This window comes from Triticum aestivum, chromosome 2B (genome assembly GCF_018294505.1).
Source record: "Triticum aestivum cultivar Chinese Spring chromosome 2B, IWGSC CS RefSeq v2.1, whole genome shotgun sequence".
Lineage (NCBI taxonomy): Eukaryota > Viridiplantae > Streptophyta > Magnoliopsida > Poales > Poaceae > Triticum > Triticum aestivum.
The window spans coordinates 234414846-234438200 of record NC_057798.1 but is presented as its reverse complement, the minus strand read 5'-3'; the positions used below and the strand labels follow the sequence as shown (position 1 = coordinate 234438200).

At 42.1% G+C, this 23355-nt stretch overlaps 1 long non-coding RNA gene across 3 annotated transcripts; it reads right to left on the bottom strand.

Moving 5' to 3' along the window:
- Positions 1 to 7939: 7939 nt before the first annotated feature.
- LOC123044533 (uncharacterized) lies at positions 7940 to 11725 on the bottom strand. 3 transcript variants are annotated; one of them, XR_006420165.1, is made up of 5 exons: positions 10974 to 11725; positions 9976 to 10621; positions 9691 to 9751; positions 9364 to 9433; positions 7940 to 8531 (listed from the first exon to the last, which is right to left on the bottom strand). It is a non-coding gene; the product is annotated as an uncharacterized lncRNA (long non-coding RNA). The 3 variants fall into 3 exon arrangements; XR_006420163.1 differs by having other exon boundaries at positions 9976 to 10076; positions 10974 to 11717; XR_006420164.1 differs by having other exon boundaries at positions 9976 to 11717.
- Between the last annotated feature and the right edge of the window lie 11630 nt (positions 11726 to 23355).

The window sequence follows — 23355 nt, the reverse complement described above, 5'->3', positions numbered from 1 at the left end:
CAATTACTACAAAACTGCTACTGTTACTTTTGCCACTGTTATCGTTACTTCCATACTACTTTGCTACTAAATACTTTGCTACAGATATTAAGTTATCCAGGTGTGGTTGAATTGACAACTCAACTGCCAATACTTGAGAATATTCTTTGGCTCCCCTTGTGTCGAATCAATAAATTAGGGTTGAATACTCTACCCTTGAAAACTATTGTGATCCTCTATACTTGTGGGTTATCAAGACTATTTTCTGGCAGAGTTGCCGGGGAGCATAGCTCTATTCTTTGAGTCACTTGGGATTTATATCTGCTGATCACTATGAGGAACTTGAAAGACAAAAGAACTAAGATTTTCCCCTCAACTACGAGGGGAGGTAAGGAACTGCCATCTAGCTTTGCACTTGATTCTCCTTCTGTTTTGAGTAAACTTGCGACACCTAAACCTTCTTATGCTATTAATTCTAATATGCCACATGTTATTGATGATGCCACTTCTGCTATGCGTGATGCTTATGATGAAACTACTTCTATGCTTGATACTACTGTGCCATTAGGTGAATTTCTTGATGAACAACTTGCTAGGGCTAGTGAGAATGAAATTATTGAAACTAATAATATTGATGAAAGTGATGATGAAGGTTCTCCCCCTAAGTATGAATTTCCTGTTGTGCCTGAGGGTTATGTTATGGATGAAGAAACTGCTAGAGATTTTCTTGCTTGCAATGATAGATCTGATCTTAAGAAATTATAAGCTAAACTGAAAGAAAAGTCTATAAATGCTAGAAAGAAATATGACCCTGCTTTTGCTACTTCACCTATCTATGTTACTGATAAGGATTATGATTTCTCTGTCGATCCTGAGATAATTACTTTAGTTGGATCTGATCCTTTTTATGGCTATGAATCTGAAACAGTTGTGGCACATCTTACTAAATTGAATGATATAGCCACCCTGTTCACTAATGATGAGAAAACTCGCTACTATTATATCCTTAAGTTATTTCCGTTCTCATTAAAGGGTGATGCTAAAACATGGTTTAACTCTCTTGATCCTGGTTGTGTGTGTAGTCCCCAGGATATGATTTATTACTTCTCTGCTAAATATTTTCCCTGCTCATAAGAAACAAGTTGCTTTAAGGGAAATATATAATTTTGTGCAAATTGAAGGAGAGAGTCTCCCACAAGCTTGGGGGAGGCTTCTCCAATTACTTAATGCTTTGTCTGATCATCCTCTTAAGAAAATGAAATACTTGATATCTTTTATAATGGACTAACCGATGCTTCCAGAGACCACCTGGATAGTTGTGCTGGTTGTATTTTTAGGGAAAGAACTGTCAATCAATCTGAATTGCTATTGAATAACATGTTGACTAATGAAAACAATTGGACACTTTCTGAACCAACTCCTAAGCCAACTCCGAAGAAAAGAGGTGTTCTATTTCTCAGTCTAGAAGATATGCAAGTGGCAAAGAAATCTATGAAAGAAAAGGTATTAAAGCTGAAGATGTCAAGAATTTACCTCCTGTTGAAGAAACATGGCCTTAATACTATTAAAGAAATACATGGTCTTGATAACCCGACACAGATAGTAATGGTAAATTCTCTCTATAGATATGATAAAGTTGAAATCCCGTCTACTAAGTTTGCTAGCCAATGCTTGGATGAGTTTGATGAATTTATGGCTAAACAAGAAAACATCAATGCTTATGTTGGTAGACAGTTGAAAAGTAATGCTTATATGATCGAACACTTGAGTGATTATATGTCTAGAGTTAAGAGTGAACTTAAACTTATTAGTAAACATGCTTCTATGGTTACCACTCAAGTAGAAAAAGTGCTTAAGGCACAAAATGATTTGATCAATAAATTAAATAATAAGAAAAATGATAATGCTGTTAGAATTATGACTGGAGGGGGTAAAATGACTCAGGAACCTTTGTATCCTGAGGGCCACCCTAAAATAATTGAGCAAGATTCTCAGAGAAATAATGTTGATGCACCAAGTCCTTCTAAAAAGAAGAAAAAGAAAAATTATAGGACTTTGCATGCTTCTAGTGGACATGTTGTTGACACACCTGATAATCCCAATGATATTTCTATTCCTGATGCTGAAACACAATCTAGTGATGAACATGAACCTAGTGATAATGTTAATGATGATGTTCATGTTGATGCTCAACCTAGCAATAATAATGATGTAGAGATTGAACTTGCTGTTGATCTTGATAACCCACAATCAAAGAATCAACATTACGATAAGAGAGACTTCGTTGCTAGGAAGCACGGTAAAGAAAGAGAACCATGGGTTCAGAAACCCATGCCTTTTCCTCCTAAACCATCCAAGAAAAAGGATGATGAGGATTTTGAGTGCTTTGCTGAAATTATTAGACCTATCTTTTTGCGTATGCGTTTGACTGATATGCTTACAATTAATCCTTATGCTAAGTACTCCCTCCGTTTCATAATGTAAGATGTTTTTTAAACTAGTCTAGTGCCAAAAAAACGTCTTACATTATGGGACGGAAGGAGTACATGAAAGATATTGTTACAAATAAAAGAAAGATACCGGAAGCTGAAATTTCCACCATGCTTGCTAATTATACTTTGAAGGGTGGAATACCCAAGAAACTAGGAGATCCAGGAGTACCAACTATACCATGCTCCATTAAAAGAAACTATGTTAAAACTGCTTTATGTGATCTTGGAGCCGGTGTTAGTGTTATGCCTCTCTCGTTATATCGTAGACTTGAATTGAATAAGCTGACACCTACTAAAATATCTTTGCAAATGGCTGATAAATCAACTGCTATACCTGTCGGTATTTGTGAGGATGTGCCTGTTGTGGTTGCAAACGTTACTATCTTAACGGACTTTGTTATTCTTGATATTCCCGAGGACGATAGTATGTCGATTATCCTTGGTAGACCCTTTTTGAATACTGCAGGGGCTGTCATTGATTGCAACAAAGGCAATGTCACTTTTCATGTTAATGGTAACAAGCATACGGTACACTTTCCGTGGAAACAACCTCAAGTTCACAGTATCAATTCTATTGGGAAAATCCCAACTATTATTATTGGAGGTTTTAAATTTCCTCTTCCTACTGTCAAGAAGAAATATGATATTCTTATTATTGGGGATGTACATATCCCCGTTGAGGTAACCTAGTGTTATTCGTAAATTCTCCGGTTTCATGCGATTCGGAATGAGTTTGTTAACAAGACTTGATCAACCTTGTTAGTGGATTCCTTTTGATGAGCATGAGATGGATGAAGTTATAAAGCACAACTCTCTGTATCCTCCTTTTACCTTCTGATATTTTGATTAAATAAAGCAAAAATAGTATTTTCTGTCTGTTTTCTAAATTATCCATGCAATAAAAAATTACCCCGAAAATAGAAGTTCTCCAAATGCCCTGAAAATGAAATATGTTTTTTTCTAAAATATTTGAGAATATCTGGCACTAAGAACACATCAGGGAGAGCCAGCACCTACCCACGAGGGTCCAGGGCGCACCCACCCCCCCTGGGGTGCGCCCCCAGCCTCATGGGCCCCTGGTGCCCCCCTCCACTCATTCCAGCACCCATACACTTCTTCTTCCTCCCATAAAAATCACCAACCAGCTCAAGCACGAGTTCTAGCTCATCTTGCTGCCATTTTTGTTCTCCTTGCTCAAAGCTCCACTCACAAAACTGCTTTGGGGGATTGTTCTTTGGTATGTGACTCCTCCAATGGTCCAATTAGTTTTTGTTCTAGTGCTTTATTCATTGCAAATTTTTACTGCCTAGGCGACCCTGTTCTTGAGCTTGCATGTCAAATTTATTTGGTCCCAAGTAGTTCTAATGCATGATATAGTCTCTAGGCACTTATGGGAGTAGTTGCTATCAATTTTGTTGAGTTTGGTTCACTTTTATTTTGAGTTAATAAAATTTCAGAAATTTTTAAAATGATGAAGAGATTTTTGAGGGGTTCTTCTATCCAAAGCTCGAAGGATAAACAAAATAAGGAGAATAGAAAGCCCAAATATAATCTCCCTCGCATCACGGAGGTTCGGCCGTGTGAATGGCCTTGTGATGAGTTCTTGAGAGCAGCCGGGATTCATGATGATTTTTATTATTTGGCTGATAATGCAGGCCTCACCGACTTCCTCCACGACCATCTCGATCAGTATCTCGTACTCACTAATACTTTCATGCAAAATTATTACTTTCATGCTAAGAAATCACCACCTTCAGTGGGGTTTCATTTATATGATGAGGTTAGGGAGATGTCACTATATGATTTCTGTGGGGTTTGCAAGATACCCCTCGAGGGCAACATAGAGGAACCCCATCGTAGTGATGTGGATGGATTCATCGATATGATTATTGTAGGGGAAACGAGGAAGGTTTCTGATGCAAGAATTACTAGCATACACTTTCCTGTTCTACGTTACTTTGCAATATTTGCTAGTAGATGCTTAATTAGTCGTGGGAACTACGGAAACCTTAGTGCCCCTGATATTGTTATTTTGTGCCATGCTTTGTTTCGCGATAACACTGTTAGTTTAGGCGCTGTTATTGCCAAATGATTAAGTCGGAATCGTACAAAGGGTCCCGTCTTTGGAGGCATCTTTGCTTCAGGCCTTGCTAAACACTTTAGGATACCTATTAGGCATTATGAGAAAGAGGAAAAGTTGCTGCCCCCTATTTTTCTAGATTATAAGAGTATGGTAGCACATGAATTTATTATTAAAAATGATGAGATGATGCTTAAGTATAATTTGAGATTTAATAAAACTCACAGTGACACTATTATCTTGCCCGCACCCTCTTTGTTTGACTTATCTTCAGGCACGTACCTCATCTTGCCGGAGGCCGTTCACGCATACTGAAGCCAGACACCAGCTCCAGGGCCTGAGCCAGAACCACCACTTGACCCTTATCGACAGTCCTTTTATCAGTGGGATCCGAAGGAGATCGCCAGCCAGTGGCACTCGGATGACACTCCTCGGTACAACCCCAGCTACAACTTTGATCCATGGACATAGACCAACTTAGGCCAAAATCCTAAGCTTGGGGGAGTACGTGTTTCTCACCGACATTACATTTATGATCACACACTCATTCTAGTTGTCGGTACTCTTACTTTTTCATTGTACTATCCATGCTAGTTTATTTTCTTTTTCTTGTTTTCTTCTTGTGTGTTTGAATAACCTTAAGAAAAAACCAAAAAATTAGTTGTAGCTTTTAGCTAGTTTACTTTCCATGCCTGTAGTAGTAGTAATTAAAAGAAAACTCAAAAAGATTTCTCGTTCTTCTTTTGCTTGTTGGGAGCTTTCCCGTGTAAATACTTTTATTTCTTTTCTTTTCTTTGGGGGTCGAGAGGAGAAGACCACGATGAAAATGTTGAGTGGATCTCATATGCATTATTGTTGATTTAACCAAGAGCCCATATTACCTTGTCTTCTCCCTTGAACTGAATGCTTGTAGATTCCATCTTAGTCCAATGCATGTGCACTATTATTATTATCAACACCGTTCGATCGTGCAAGTGAAAGGCAATAATGACGATATATGATGAAATGATTGAGATGAGAGAAGCTGGTATGAACTCGACCTATCTTGTTTTTGTAAATATGATTAGTTCATCGTTCCTGATTCAGCCTATTATGAATAAACATGTTTGCAATGACAATTAGAGATTATAGTTGCTTATGCCATGCTTAATTAGCTAGGAGTTTATAATGGTTTACCTTGCGTGCCAACATGCTATTAAAATGGTTGTGATGTGGTATGATAGGGTGGTATCCTCCTTTGAATGATTCGAGTGACTTGACTTGGCACATGTTCACGCATGTAGTTGAAATAAAAGCAACATAGCCTCCATGATATTTATGTTCGTGGTGGATTATATCCTACTCATGCTTGCACTCAATGTCTATTAATTTTAATGCATGTTCATGACTATTGTCGCTCTCTAGTTGGTCGTTTCCCAATCTTTTTCTACCCTTCACATGTACTAAGCGGGAATACTGCTTGTGCATCCAAAATCCATAAACCCCAAAGTTATTCCATATGAGTCCACCATACCTTCCTATATGCGGTATCTCTACCTGTCGTTCCAAGTAAATTTGTATGTGCCAAACTCCAAACCTTCAAATGAAATTATGTTTTGTATACTCGAACAGCTCATGTATCAACTAGGGTTGTCTATATCTTCCATGTTAGGTGGGTTATTCTCAAGAGGAGTGGACTCCGCTCCTCACTCACGAGAAAATGGCTGGTCACCAGGATGCCCAGTCCCATGCTCAAATAAAATCAAAATAATTGCAAATAAAACTCCCCCAGGATTGTTATTAGTTGGAGGGACCCATTGTTTCGGGCAGGCCATGGATTGATGATTGTTGGTCGTGGGGGAGTATAAACTTTACTATTCTATTTGGGAACCGCCTATAATGTGTGTAGCATGGAAGATATCGAGATCTCTTGGTTGTTATGTTAATAATGAAAGTATACCGCTCAAAATATTATTTATCTCTATTTCAAAATCGAGCTTTGGCACCTCTAAAAATCCCTACTTCCCTCTGCGAAGGGCCTATCTTTTTTACTTTTATGTTGAGTCATCATCCTCTTATTAAAAGGCACCCGCTGGAGAGCACCGCTGTCATTTGCATACATTGCTATTAATTTATATTGAGTATGAGTATGACTGGATCTCTTTTACCATGAATTACAATATTTAGTCAGTCCTTGATCTTCAGAGGTGCTCTGCATTTATGTTTTGCGATCTCAGAAAGGGCTAGTGAGATACCATCTTGTTATATCATATTATGATTGTTTTGAGAAAGTGTTGTCATTCGTGATTTATTATTACTAGTTGACCCGTTGCGCCAAATGGCGCAGAGACCCGCTAAAGCCATGTTGTCGATGAAAATAGTTGCATTTTGCAAGGACATATTCAGTGTCAATCCATGTATGATGTTACGCTAATTCTTTAACAATAATAACAAGGAATTGGATAATATGTGACCTCAAGATAAATAGATGAAGCAATACACATATCAATAATTTAGAAGGAGGCCAAGGGATTAGTTTGAGGTAGAAACAATGAGCCTGTGGGATGAGGGGCTTCATTTGTACCCAATCGATGGCACTAAGAGACACGTCACTCTACCTGTTGGTTTTGTTGTAATTATATAGAGATGGTAGGAATCCAGCAAGTTTCAAACAAATGTATTATCATAAGAATCTCTAATACCATATACTAATTGCTTGGAACGAAGACGCTACATATACAGGGCAGGAGAAGAAGGTACTGATGCTCCTCTTCCTACATAAACTGAAATGCAAGCACTTTGCGACGCATGTCCAGCTAGCTTGTAACTGCCTTATAATTGTATGTACTCCTTCCATTTCTTTTTAGTCTGCATATAAGATTTGGTCAAAATCAAACTTTGTAAAGTTTGACCAATTTTATAGAAAAAAATATCAACATCTACAATACTAAAGCTATATGGTATGAAAATTTTCATGATGCATCTAATAATATTGATTTCATATTATGAATCTTGATATATTATTCTATAAACTTAGTCAAAGTTAACAAAGTTTGACTTTGATCAAATCTTATATGCAGACTAAAATGAAATGGAAGGAGTATAAGGAAAGGAATGTGTGTTAGGTGTTAACTATATGCACGTTCATAATACTTAGAGCCCCTGGAAAAAGACCATATCATATCCTAACATGATTGGATATCTCAATTCTAAATAGTAAATATATGAACGGTAATATCCAAGAATTTTTCTGAATTCTGTATGACACATATACATCGAGAAAAGGAACATTCAGTTCTGTGACTGAAATTTGTCATCCTGTTAACACCATTCGTCTAATGCAGTTCCATATATGTGATACGATTATAATTAGGATTGGCATGCACCTTTTCCATGAGTGTCAAAGATATAAAATTAGCAACTTGTTTCATTTGAGCAATCCTTTTTGCAGCTATGTATGGCTGCTTAATTATCACTTCATAAGACAAAATGGCACCCTGTATTTCTAGCCATCAATTCAAACCTACTGATGTAGCAAAGCCCCAATAATACACTATACATACACAATGTTAGGAACCCCAGCCTCCTCTTTCCCCCGACCTCCCCCAATCCCTGCCTCCTCCCCTAACCCCCTCATTCTTTTTGTCGCCGCCGCCTCCTTCTCTCTCTCCTCCGCGAGCAACGATGCCAAGGATGAGGAGAGGCCGACGATGGGGAACAAAAGGAGTGGGGGCAGCTCTCGTTCCCTCCGCGGCGAGCGCGCGCACCTGTCCCCGGCCCTGTGGAGGCGGCCATACCGGACCATCACGTCCTAGAGTCGGGCGTCAAACCAGCACACCGCCGTCGTGCCCCAGCACCTCGAGCTCCACCAGCGGCTCACACGCTCGCCCTTGCCACTCTACCGGTGGAGAGCTCCTCCATGGCAGCATCAACCGGATCCCGGCTGACCCAGATCCAAGCGCTTCTATTTAGTACTCAAAACCTTCTGTTCATTTATGTACCTAAGGAGTAGAAAAGCACAACATACATACACAATGTTAGCAATCAGGACCAGTAGACTTATGCAGAAATTGGGAGCTCGGAACAAATTATAGGAAGAATATGGTTTGAATAGTAGAGGAAGAAAGCTATAGAGTTTATTGCACCTGCTGATCTTCTCATAGTCCAACTAAGAACTACACTAACTAATTCTATGCTACCCTTTTCCCTAAATAATGTTAATACCTACATCCAACTCCTATAACCAATATGAAATTGCTGTGCAGACGACAGTACACACACGACATGCAACCAACACTTATATCAAACGATGGAGCAGTGCTGCTGCATGCATCAGATTGTGCGATCTTCAGCATCATTCAAAAATCGTCTATGTACTATCGTGTGTATAGTAAGGTTCTAACTCATATAATGATGGAAACCACACTTACTAAATTATTTTCAGCAGACATGGTTATGACTCTGTTCATGCTAACCCATGACAATGTGCTCTGAAATCATACAGAACTAACAACTCACCATCACAAAACAAATATTTACTCTTCTTTTCATAGCATAACCAGACAAAAACAAAGGAGAACACAAACTTACATTCACAACCAACCGAAGATTAGTATCTGGTTAACGCCTAATACTAATAATATGATGGGATATTACATGATTGGAAATTATGACCGACAAGTCATCACAAATAATATTGATATGGTATTTCACTATTTCTCAAAAGAATTAGAAAGATAAAATTAAGCAAGCCCTGATTACAAGCAAGTGTGTGCCAAAGCTTCGCGAGGTTTTGCCTGAGCATCAACATGAGAAATGAGTGTGAGCAAGTACCAATAACTGCTGCTTCTTATGATTTCTGAGGATCGTACTTCAGGTAGCCATCCTATTTGATTTTGAACATCTGCCAAGAAAAGAAAATCATCATGGTTAGAGCCAAGCCAGTCTCGCTCGCGTACTTGCACATATGGGATGCGAAGCAAAGATCCCAGCACAATAAATTCGATGCACAGTTCTACCAGTAACTTGGCACATATGGGATGCGAAGCAAAGATCCTAGCACAATAGATTTTAACTAATGGGCCTCATTGTCAGGAAACTCATGATTCCCAATAACAGACCACACCATTAATTTCTGTAGTAACATAACACAGGCTGTACCTTCAAATGTTGATTTTAGTCGCTTTCTTTCAGATTTTGGCGCATTGACCAGCTTATCCCCCTAAAAATAAAGTAGAATATCAGATTAGCAGCTATATATTGCAAGCATTCATTTTTTTTACTGTAAAAGAGATAATAAAGTGTTTACTTCAAGAAAATATACAGCAGGCGAAGCAAAAATGTACACCTAAAAGGTGAACAAAAAAATGAAATATCAATCCTAATTAGGGTGTGCAGGACCAAATAATTAATATGCCACCCTGGGAAGAAAACTTCGAAACGTACCAGCAATTGTGTTCACATGGTACAATTGGTTGTCCTGTCATATTCCTCTCATCATCACACGAAAAAAGGATTCCCATAGCCTCACATATGTACCCGGGATGCTGCAAGAAGCAAAAAACAACCAACAAAAAGATAAATTTGCATATGTACCTACTGAGAAAGAACATACACATTTTATCAATCAGCCATAACAGACAACACTACAGTGCCCAGTCTTAAAAATCTAAGCTACAAACCGCAACAGACATGAGACAACAATATGCTACTTGGACCAACAACGGTCATGTGGAAGTAGAGAGATCACGACTTAGGTGGACTGAATAAACCATATAACCAAGACCATTAACTCATCCATGAAATCTGGAGAGAAGAATAAGCTTACCTTGTACGCACATCAGTTCATGCGAATAAAAAAAGGAGAGAATAGATACACACATAAACAATGAATTGGTCAATGATGAGATGAAGAAAAAAGCCATAAGAAGAACAAGGAAAGAGAACATGCAAAACGTCATGCTGCTCGCAGTACTCGCTGGGCTGCTGCTTCACCCTGTCGTTGGCCTCCTCACCCTCACCTGCATCTCACCCCATCGCAACCAAAAAGAGCCATTTGGAGGCCTAACCCCGATGCTCTCAGGCCACCCAGCTGAGTAGTTGTATCATTCAAGTTAAGCAATGCTCAAAGAACTCCACCACCAACAAAAAAGATGCAGTTCACACTAAACAACATCCTCACAGCCCCTATCATATCCCATGATTTCCATAGGAAAGAACTCGTTCGGGCATAACATTTCATTAAACAGTACTATAATATAGATAAGATAAAGGAAAGGCCATTCACGTGAGCTTCAAATGCAAGACCCACGAGAAAATCAGGCAAGGTCAATGAGAGAACTAAGACCTAGCAGCAGGAAGAATAAACTGAAGAAAAAGAACTCGTTGTGACGCAAGCATTTCATCGAATAGCTTACAGGCAAATACGGAAGGAGCCATTTCACCTTAGCATTGAAGGCAAGAACTCGTGGAAAGGGGGATGTAGCGGAGAGAAGCACTCGGGGAGGTCGATGGCGAGCAAGGCCGTGGCGGCAATGACGACGCAGGAAGGCGATAGCGTGGGGAGAGGAGGAGCCAGCGCTGCTGCATCCTCTGCTTAGCAGACGACTTGTCTCACAAGATGCTGCGCGCTCTCTAACCATCCTATTGAGCCCCCTGCATCGACCTCCTCCGCTCCCCATGCGGTTGTGCTCCTCCGGTGATGCCCACCTCCTGCTTGACTTGCGCCTCTTCACCCCATTGTCCAACTCCCTCCTCTGTTCCCCCGGGTATCCTCCCACCGCCGGCGATCAAGGAAACGGAGGAAGGGGAGCGGCGCCGCAGAGGACAGGTCGAGGGGGTCCGTTCCTCACCTTGGAACGGGCGAACGGGGCCGCTGCTCCCGTGTTCACCGTTGCCGCTGGCGAAGGAGGCGGCGCTCGGACCGCCGCCGTTCGTCCTTCTGCGGTCTTGCGCAACAAAGATGACTGGGGGTGGACGAGGTGCTAGGTGCGAGCATGCCGACGTGAAGGAGCGGTGTAGGAGAAGAGAACGGAGGGTCACGACTCACGACGGCGAGAAGGGAGGTGGGAGGAGGACCGGTGTGGCGGCTGTGGGGATTGGGGGAGAGGAGAGTTTGGTGACGGCATGTAAATTTTCATCTCGAAATCTAGTCCCACCATGTGCGCGGCCGCAGCACGCACGCCGCGCGCGGCGCGGGACACGCGCCTTCGCCCAAAGCGCTCTCGCACCTTCCCAAACTAACCCAACCTAGGTAACCCCACCAATGTGTGGGACCAAGTCGCCAAACCGGGCCATCCGTCATGGTCAGAGCAAAGGTATCTGCGGGTGTGAATCCGTCAGTCCATCCGACCCACCAACTGAACAACGCCGCTACCCCACGACTCGCACGCGACCACCCGTGAGGCGTGCAACCAGCGCAGCCGACGAATGGGACCAGGAGCAGCATCGGCCCACCTGGCATCACTGGAACACAAACGAGGGCATACAAACTAGGTGCGCTTGCGCCGGCCGACCCCTCTGCGACCCCCATGACTCACGACGTGCGCCCGATGCTAAGACTAGCCACAATGCACACTAGTAACATACACAAATCCCTAGCAGTAACTAGCTAAGTTACTCTAACTACCTCTCTTCTCATTAACTCATTGCCACATAAGCAAATTTGTTGAGTTGGACTCGATGTTATTGCTGAAGTTGCTCTCACTGTGGCTAGTCTAACCACTCTGCATGCCCCACGACGCACGACGCGGTCAGCGCGGATCGAGACACGCGACGCGCCAGGAGCGGGTCACCCAAAAAATAGAACCCAGCCGATAGAAGATATCGGCGAGCCCACCAGTCATCCAAAGCCATGAAACATTGCTCGGTCAAAACAACAAGTAAAAAATAAACGGTCCACATAAGTGCGTTGACCCGACCAGGAGCGACCGAACGGTCAAAACGGTGAAAAATCGAGGGAGCTTCGGGAGGGCGAGTCTCCCAGCATCATTGTAGGTTTAAATTGCTCGCTAGTTGATTATGTCATTGATATGAGTAAACATGAGACCTAAGTGTTATTGTGAATATGGTTAGTTCATAATCTTTGCTGAAAACTTGAATGCTCGCTTTACATATTTGCAACAACAAGAGCAAACAGAGTTTGTAAAAGTTTTTCTTTATCACTTTCAGTTTGTCAACTGAATTGCTTGAGAACAAGCAAAGATTTAAGCTTGGGGGAGTTGATATGTCTCTGTCGTATCTACTTTTCCAAACACTTTTGGCCTTGTTTTGGACTCTAACTTTCATGATTTGAATGGAACTAACCAGGACTGGTGCTGTTTTCAGCAGAATTGTCATGGTCTTATTTTTGTGCAGAAATAAAAGTTCTCGAAATGACCTGGAAATCCACGGAGCAACTTTTTGGAATTAATAAAAAATATTGGTGAAAGAATCAAGGCCAGGGGGCCCACACCCTATCCACGAGGGTGGGGGCGCGCCCCCTTGCCTCGTGGGCCCCTGGTGCTCCACCGACCTCCACTCCAACTCCATATATTCACGTCCGGGGAGAAAAAAATCAGAGAGAAGGATTCATTGCGTTTTACGGAGCCGCCGCCAAGCCCTAATCTCTCTCGGGAGGGCTGATCTGGAGTCCGTTCGGCGCTCCGGAGAGGGGAATCCGTCGCCGTCGTCATCATCAACCATCCTCCATCACCAGTTTCATGATGCTCACCATCGTGCGTGAGTAATTCCATCGTAGGCTTGCTGGATGGTGATGGGTTGGATGAGATTTACCATGTAATCGAGTTAGTTTTGTTAGGGTTTGATCCCTAGTATCCAATATATTCTGAGACTGATGTTGCTATGACTTTGCTATGCTTAATGCTTGTCACTAGGGTCCGAGTGCCATGATTTCAGATCTGAACCTATTATGTTTTCATGAATATATGCGAGTTATTGATCATATCTTGCAAGTCAATAGTCACCTACTATGTGTTATGATCCGGCAACCCCGAAGTGACAATAATCGGGACCACTCTCGGTGATGACCGTAGTTTGAGGAGTTCATGTATTCACTAAGTGTTAATGCTTTGGTCATGTACTCTATTAAAAGGAGGTCTTAATATCCCTTAATTTCCAATAGGACCACGCTGCCACGGGAGGGTAGGACAAAAGATGTCATGCAAGTTCTTTTCCATAAGCACGTATGACTATATTCGGAATGCATGCCTACATTATATTGATGAATTGGAGCTAGCTCTATGTCACCCTATGTTATAACTATTGCATGAGGAATCACATCCAACATAATTATCCATCACTGATCCAACGCATACGAGCTTTTCACATATTGATCTTTGCTTAGTTACTTTACCGTTGCCACTGTTACAATTACTACAAAACTGCTACTGTTACTTTTGCCACTGTTACCATTACTTCCATACTACTTTGCTATTAAATACTTTGCTGCAGATATTAAGTTATCCAGGTGTGGTTGAATTGACAACTCAACTGCCAATACTTGAGAATATTCTTTGGCTTCCCTTGTGTCGAATCAATAAATTTGGGATGAATACTCTACTCGAAAACTGTTGCGATCCCCTATACTTGTGGGTTATCACCCCTGCCTCGTGGACACCTTGTGTGCCCTCCGGACTCTGTTTTCTTGCACAAATCTTTTGGTCGGTAAAAATTCATTATATAATCTTCCGAAGGTTTTGACCACTGTACCATGATGAAATCCTCTGTTTTTGTTTTGAGCTGTTTTCTGCCAGAGTTTCTCAAGGTCAGGCATCATGTCGTCCCCCTCCTTCAACAACGTGGGTGACGATGCTTGGGTAATGAAGATAGAGACGAAGCGAGAAGAACTCGGGGAAATCAAGGAAGGTGACAAGATCAAGAAAGCCGCAGAAGAGCAATTCCCGGTAGTAGAAGAAGAAGGCATCTTTCAACCTTACAATCATCTCACCTCTAATGAAATTAAAGCTTTCAAGATGATTGAAATAGTTCTCATACAAAACAAGTATCTCACACGTGAAAATATTTTGTTGCAAGAGCATATCACTGCACTCAAGGGCATTATCCGCAAGTTGGAGCATCTACTACACTCGATGTGCGACACTATGTCTCAGCAACTCCATCATCACCACCTCCGAAGAAATAGACATAATACATGGGTATGGGCACTCCCCTCGGCAACTGCCAAGCTTGGTTGAGGTGCCCAAGTATCGTATCATCATCACACTTCTATCTTTATCATTTTTCTTAGTTCGATCCTTTTGTTTATATATTGATCTTGTAGAATAAAGTTTTAGTATGATTTAGCTTTGAGTTTTGTTTTGATCTCTATCTATGTAATCGAGTCCTTGAGTTATATATAATAATGATTAGTTTTGAGTTGAGAGCTTTGCTATCTTGCTGTGATCTTGAGGGAATAAAAGAAGAATAAAAAGAAATAAAAAGATCATATTGATCTTATGGTGCGTAATGATTTCACATATAAAGAGTATGATGAATAAAAGTTGTTGAGAGTTGACAAACATAGTTTTGGTCATCATTGTAGTTAATAGGAAGTAATGAAGAAGAGTGGTTTTCACATATAAATATACTATCTTGGACATATTTTATGATTGTGAGCGCTCTTTAAAATATGACATGCAAAAAGGTTTATGTTGGACAAGGAAGACAACGTAATGAGTTATGTTTTCTTATATCTGAAAAAGTTATATTGTCATGGACCATCCAACATGTTGAGCTTGCCTTTCCCCCTCATGCTAGTGAAATTCTTTGCACCAAGTAGAGATACTACTTGTGCTTCCAAACATCCCTAAACCCAGTTTTGCCATGAGAGTCCACCATACCTACCTATGGATTGAGTAAGATCCTTCAAGTAAGTTGTCATCGGTGTAGGAAATAAAAATTGCTCTCTAAATATGTATGACCTATTAGTGCGAATAAAATAAGCTTTATACGAGCTTGTGATATGGAATAAATAAAAGCGACGGACTGCATAATAAAGGTTCTTATCACAAGTGGCAATACAAAGTGACGTTCTTTTGCATTAAGATTTTGTGCATCCAACCATAAAAGCGCATGACAACCTCTGTTTCCCTCTGCGAAGGGCCTATCTTTTATTTTTACCTTCTACCCTCATACAAGAGTCATGGTGATCTTCACCTTTCCTTTTTACACTTTATCCTTTGGCAAGCACTATGTGTTGGAAAGATCCTGATATATATATCCACTTGGATGTAGGTTTTCATAAATTATTATTGATGACATTACCCTTGAGGTAAAAGGTTGGGAGGCGATACTATAATCCCCTATCTTTCTCCGTGTCCGACTGAAACTCCCATAAGTATCGCGTGAGTGTTAGCAATTGTGAAAGACTAAATGATAGTTGAGTATGTAGACTTGCTGAAAGCTCTTATATTGGCTCTTTCAGATGTTATGATAAATTGCAATTGCTTCAATGACCGGGATCATAGTTTGTTAGTTTTCAATGAAGTTTCTGATTCATACTTTACGTTGTGAATAGATTGTTACTTTAGCATAAGAAATTGTATGGCAATATATATGTTGCTGCTCTAAGAATGATCATGATGCCCTCATGTCTGTATTTTATTTTATCGACACCTGTATCTCTAAGCATGTGGACATATCTTTCGATATCAGCTTTCGCTTGACGAAAAGTGAGGTCTAAGCTTACGGGAGTTGATACGTCCATTTTGCATCATGCTTTTATATCAATATTTATTGCATTATGGGTTGTTACTACACATTACGTCACAATACTTATGCCTTTTCTCTCTTATTTTACAAGGTTTACACGAAGAGGGCGAATGCCGACAGCTGGAATTTTGGGCTGGAAAAGGAGCAAATATTAGAGACATATTCTGAAGAACTCAAAAAGTCCTGAAACCCCACGAAAGTCAGTTTTGGAATATATTAAAAATATCGGGCGAAGAAAGCACCAGAGGGGTCCACCCACCAGCCACGAGGGTGGAGGGCACACCCTACCCCCTGGGCACGCCCCCTGCCTCATGGGCTACCTAGAAGGCCCCCGATGCCCATCTTCTGCTATATGGTGTCTTTTGCCCTGGAAAAAATCAGAAGGAAGCTTTCGGGATGAAGCGCCGCCGTCTCGAGGCGGAACCTGGGCAGGACCAATCTAGGGCACTCGCGGAGTTGTTCTGCCGAGGAAACATCCCTCCGGGAGGGGGAAATCGTCGCCATCGTCATCACCATCGATCCTCTCATCGAGAGGGGTCAATCTCCATCAACATCTTACCAGCACCATCTCCTCTCAAACCCTAGTTCATCTCTTGTATCCGATCTTTGTCTCAAAACCTCAGATTGGTACCTGTGGGTTGCTAGTAGTGTTGATTACTCCTTGTAGTTGATGCTAGTTGGTTTATTCGGTGGAAGATCATATGTTCAGATCCTTAGTGCATATTAATACCCCTCTGATTATGAACATGAATATGATTTGTGAGTAGTTACGTTTGTTCCCGAGGACATGGGAGAAGTCTTGTTATAAGTAATCATGTGAATTTGGTATTCGTTTGATATTTTGATGAGATGTATGTTGTCTCTCCTCTAGTGGTGTTATGTGAATGTTGACTACATGAAACTTCACCATTATTTGGGCCTAGGGGAAGGCATTGGGAACTAATAAGTACATGATGGGTTGCTAGAGTGACAGAAGCTTAAACCCTAGTTTATGCGTTGCTTCGTAAGGGGCTGATTTGGATCCATATGTTTCATGCTATGGTTAGGTTTACCTTAATTCTTCTTTTTTAGTTGCAGATGCTTGCGAGAGGGGTTAATCATAAGTGGGATGCTTGTCCAAGGAAGGGCAGTACCCAAGCACCGGTCCACCCACATATCAAATTATCAAACTAGCTTGACAATAATTGCCATGTGTCCTTGGGAGCGCTTTGCTTTATATAAGAGTTTGTCTAGGCTTGTCCTTTGCTACAAAGAGGATTAGGCCACCTTGCTGCACCTTGTTACTTTTGTTACTTGTTACCCATTACGAATTATCTGATCACAAAACTATCTGTTACCGATAATTTCAGTGCTTGCAGAGAATATCTTACTGAAAACCGCTTGTCATTTCCTTCCGCTCCTCGTTGGGTTTGACACTCTTACTTATCAAAAGGACTATGATAGATCCCCTATACTTGTGGGTCATCAGGGCACACAAAAGAGCATACAACACACATACCAGACTTACTAAATCGAGCAATTTTAGTAAGTAAACAGAGACAGTTCACCTAAACATTGCTCTAACAAAAGACCAACATTAAAAACATAGCCTAAGTACGACCAATTTTAATAAATCTGCCGCCGCGCCGGCCTATGCATCGCTGGTGTGAGATGAGACATCGATGACTTGTCCTGGCGACATGCCACCGTTGGTGGACTCCGCGTTCCCCCTGCTAAGGTCGACCTCGTCCTCGTCCTTGTCCTCGTCCTCGGCGCCGCCCTCAAGGTTGTAGTACTCGTAGTAGTGGCTGCGCCAGAGCTCGCATTGGTAATACACCACCGGTTCCTCGACGGACAAACTCTTCTCTACCTTGACCTGGGCCATGCACAACTCCTCCTCCCGATGCTCCTCGAACTCCGCCACCTCCTACATCTCCAGCTCCCGCTCGACGACCTCATGAGGAAGCAGGTGCTCCATGGACACCACCACCTTTTTGGATGTGGGATGCATGCTGGATTCTGAGGTGGGCTGGAATATCTTGGCATGGAATGCCCTCGACCTAGGCCAGGGCGACATCGGCGGCACGGACGACAGCTCGAGCGTTCTCGGCGTTTGCAGCCGCCATCGCAGCAGCAGATGTAGCTGTCTCGACTGCTGTAGCTGCCCTGTCGGCGGAAGCTGCCGCGCTGCAGATGCGGCGGCACTCTCGGCATAGGCGACCGCGCTCAATGCATAGGCCGCGGCGCTTCGGGGGGATGCGACCATCGTACAGGCCTTCACGAAGCGTTTCCACAACGTATTTGCAAGAAGGGGGTGCGGAAATGGGGATCAGGATTTGTGGATTCGGGGGTTGCCGACACTGGAGCAGACGAGCCGGCGAAGCTTAAGGAGGAAGACTTAAATAGACCCAAATTTTTTCATCACAAACGATTCCTACAAAACAACTGTGTCTGATGTTGTAGATATTTTTTATTAGCTGTGAAAGACGAATTTGGAGTAAAGTGGCAACGGATGGTGTTTTAAATGTACGAGAAAATTTGTAGTGCTAATACAACTGTCATGTCAAATTTTGAAAAATTCAGGGGTCATTTGACCTTTTAAGTCATTTAAGTGATTTTCTAGCCATTTAATGACCACAATTGAAATTTGAACTACATATACATGCAGCAGCTAACAAAAACATTTTGAAAAGTCATATTTTGTGTACTTGTGTGTGATTTAATTCCACGTGCAGTAAATTGGAAGGAATTTTCAAACATATTGGACTAAAGCTATGACACAATTAAGCATGAAGTGCCATGGCATTTAAATTCCAAAAAATTAAAAACATGAAACCTTGCTTGATGTAATGTCATACCACCAAGATGATGTGGTACAAAAATTGGCCTATTTGATGAAAGTTTGGACACACACCCCTCACAAACTGGAGCAACTCACTAGAAGGCTCATGGTTTCGAGAGGGAACAGTGCATGTTTGATGACGAACGGCAGATATCTTCCTCTTACAGCCTTCAAAATTTTTCTACATGTAATGTGCACTGATACTAACTGTCATGTGAAAATTTGGAAAATTTCAGGGGTCATTTGACCTTTTGAAGACATTTATGTGATTTTCTATCCATTTAATGATCGTAATTCAAATTTGAACTAGATGTACATGCAACGGCTAACCATAACGGTTTAAAAAAATCATGTTTGTGTACTTGTGTGTGAGTTAATTCCATGTGCAGTAAATTAGAATGAATTTTCAAACATATTGGTATCACGACATGGACACATGCATGGAGTGCCATGAAATTTTAATTCCAAAAAATTAAAAAATGATCAGGAAAACATGAAACTTTGCTTGATGTAATGTCATGCCACCAAGATGATGTGGTACAAAAATTGGCATGTTTGACGAAAGTTTGGACGCACACTCCAAAATCGGAGCAACTCACTAGAAGGCTTGTGGTTCCGAGAGGGAACAATGCATGTTTGATGACGAACAACAGATAGCTTCCTCTTACGGCCTTCAAATTTTTTTACATGTAATGTGCAGTGATACAAACTATCATGTGAGAATTTGAAAAATTTCAGGGGTCATTTGACCTTTTGAAGACATTTAAGTGATTTCCTAGCCATTTAATGACCGCAATTCAAATTCAAACTAGATGTACATGCAACGGCTAACCATAATGGTTTGAAAAATCATATTTGTGTACTTGTGTGCGAGTTAATTCCATGTGCAGTAAATTAGAAGGAATTTTCAAACATATTGGTCTCACGGCATGGACACATGTACATGCATGGAGTGCCATGGCATTTTTATTACAAAAATTATAAAAATGATCAGGAAAACATGAAACCTTGCTTGATGTAATGTCATGCCACCAAGATGATGTGGTACAAAAATTGGCCTGTTTGAAGAAAGTTTGGACACACACCCCTCATAAACCGGAGCAACTCACTAGAAGGATCGTGGTTCTGAGAGGGAACAATGCATGTTTGATGACGAACGGCAGATAGCTTCCTCTTACGGCCTTCAAAACTTTCTACGTGTAATGTATACTGATACAAACTGTCAGGTGAAAATTTCGAAAATTTCAGGGGTCATTTGACCTTTTGAAGACATTTAAGTGATTTCCTAGCCATTTAATGACTGTAATTCAAATTTAAACTAGATGTACATGCAATGGCTAACCATAACGGTTTGAAAAATCATATTTGTGTACTTGTGTGCGAGTTAGTTCCATGTGCAGTAAATTAGAAGGAATTTTCAAACATATTGGTCTCACGGCATGGACACACATGCATGGAGTGCCATGGCATTTTAATTCCAAAAAATTAAAAAATGATGAGAAAAACATGAAAGCTTGCTTGATGTAATGTCATTCCACCAAGATGATGTGGTAAAATAATTGCTCTGTTTGACGGAAGTTTGAACACACACCCCTCACAAACCGGAGCAACTCAATAAGGCTCGTGGTTTCGAGAAGGGAACAATGCATGTTTGATGACGAACTGCAGATAGCTTCCTCTTACGGCCTTCATTTTTTTTACGTGTAACATGCACTAATACAACTGTCATGTGAAAATTTAGAAAATTTCAGGGGTCATTTGACCTTTTGAAGACATTTAAGTGATTTTCTAGCCATTTAATGACCGTAATTCAAATTTGAACTACATCCACTACAAAACAATACACTTCCTTGATGATACGTGTTTGTCATAGTACGTCGCGTTTTCTGTCATGCATGTACATCCATGACAATTTTATGACAGAATCAAGATAGTCATACATGTGCTGTCGTAGAAGTGTTCCATGACATTACCAAAATTATCATCACGGAAGTGTCCACTTCCATGATGATAAATCGCGCGTCATAGAAGTGCTTTCGTCAAGGATGACCGACACGTGGCATCCACCGTAACGGGACGCCATTAAGCTATCGGGTCCGGTTTTGGATCCGATAACCCGTTAACAGCCCCGACCAATGGGGATTTTCCACGTGTAAAATCATCATTGGCTGGAGGAAACACGTGTCGGCCCACCGTTGGGACAGATGTCATCCACTCAATGGACCGAAGGCGCCTATGATACGTCGACACATGGCACGGCCCAACAGAGGCCCATTCCGGTGAATAGGATGGCCCGTTTGACTTGGTTAAAAGGTAACGGGCCAGCCCACGAAAAGCCTCTTAACGACCTGTTCGTATATAGCCCATTTACGGCCCGCTAACTCCTGGCCCGTTACGATCTATCGGAATTAAGCCTAGTAGCTTCATTTGGGCCGTCCAATATGATTCCCGCCCGTTGTAACTTCCGGCCCATGATGTCTTTCGACCCATATGAGGCCCTCTATAACTCTCGGCCCATTAAAGGCCCAAGATGAAACTGGCCCATAATGAACAGTGTACCACTTTGTACCCATTAACGGCCCATTATTCCGTCCGCCGTTTCCAGCCCGTGTTAACTTTCAGCCTTCTAAGAGCCATTTATTCTTGGGCTCATTTCTAGAATTCGGTTAGTTACGGTCCGTTAGTGGCCTGTTCCATTTGTGGGCCATATTCAGCCCGTGGTTACATTCGGCCCGTTTGTGGCCTGTTAACCCGTTGGGCTTTTTTCATAGCGTTATCAAATACAGCCTATTAACGGCCCGTTATGGTCCACGAAGAGTACGACCCACGTTTTGCGAAATGATTATACACCCCATAGAAGGCACATGGATCCTATGGCCCGTAGAAGACCAATGGATCCTACCACTACTAGGGAAAAGCCTAGCAGCATCGCGGGTTCTAGGTATATCAGTAGCGCGGGAGGCGGCGCTGCTAATAAGGTGATACAGCTAACCCATAGCAGCAGCGCGTGCGCACCCGCGCTACTAATATACAAGTATAGCAGCAGCATTCTTCCATGGAGCTCGCTACTGCTAATAGCTATAGCGCACTTCTACTGTGCGCGCTACTGCTAATATCACGCTGCTGCTAACTTTTCTCCACTCGCTACTACTAATTTTAGTAGTTTTTGTTTTTTTCTGCATATTTGTTTTGTATTTGAACAGGCTTTATAGAAGAATCTTTAGCACATACAAATGTCATCATGATACACATACAAATGCCTGCGAGACCACAAATGTAATCATAGCATATACATACAAATAGTCTCATCATAATCATCATCCAACACAAAGTGGTATCTTGTCATCATCTCGAAAATAGCGATACATGCAAGTCTCAAATACTTGCAACTACAACGTCATCCATCTAAACAAAGGTATACGCGAGAAGAGCTATCACTATGAGTGAGAGCAGAAATATGCAGTACATGAGGTGGCGATTACGAGTCCTCTCTCGCGCTAGCGTGAACCTCGAGTAACTAGCTTCTCCTTCTTGTCTGCTTTTGAAGACTTTATGGCTGGCGCCCGAGAACCCATTCGCTTGCGCCTGACACTCAGGCCACTCGTTGTACACCCCCGGAACCTTCCCTTTGTACACGAAGCACTGCCGTCTCGCCATCAAGAAACTAGGTACCTATTAGAGATGCATCTTCTGTTGGGGAACGTTGCAGAAAATTAAAATTTTTCCTACGGTTTCACCAAGATCCATCTATGAGTTCATCTAAGCAACGAGTCATGGGAGAGTGATTGCATCTACATACCACTTGTAGATCGCGTGCGGAAGCGTTCAAGGGGATGGTGATGACGGAGTCGTACTCGACGTGATTCAGATCACCGATGACCAAGTGCTGAACGGACAGCACCTCCGCGTTCAACACACGTACGGGACGGATGACGTCTCCTCCGTCTTGATCCAGCAAGGAGGAAGGAGAGGTTGAGGAAGATTGCTCCAACGGCAGCACGACGGCGTGGTGATGTTGGTGCAGCAGTACTCCGACAGGGCTTCGCCAAGCGCGTAACGGAGGAGGAGAGGTGTTGGGGAGGGGAGGGGCTGCGCCTTGGGTTGTCTCTAGCAGCCCTCCCCTCACCCCTCTATTTATAGGGGAAGGGGCAAGGGGGGCCGACCCCTCTAGATGGGATCCAGAGGGGGAGGGGTGGCCAGGGAGGGGGGACTTGCCCCCCAAGCAAAGGGGGCGCCCCCCTTAGGGTTTCCCTTCCAACCCTAGGCGCATGGGCCCAAGGTGGGGGGCGCGCCCA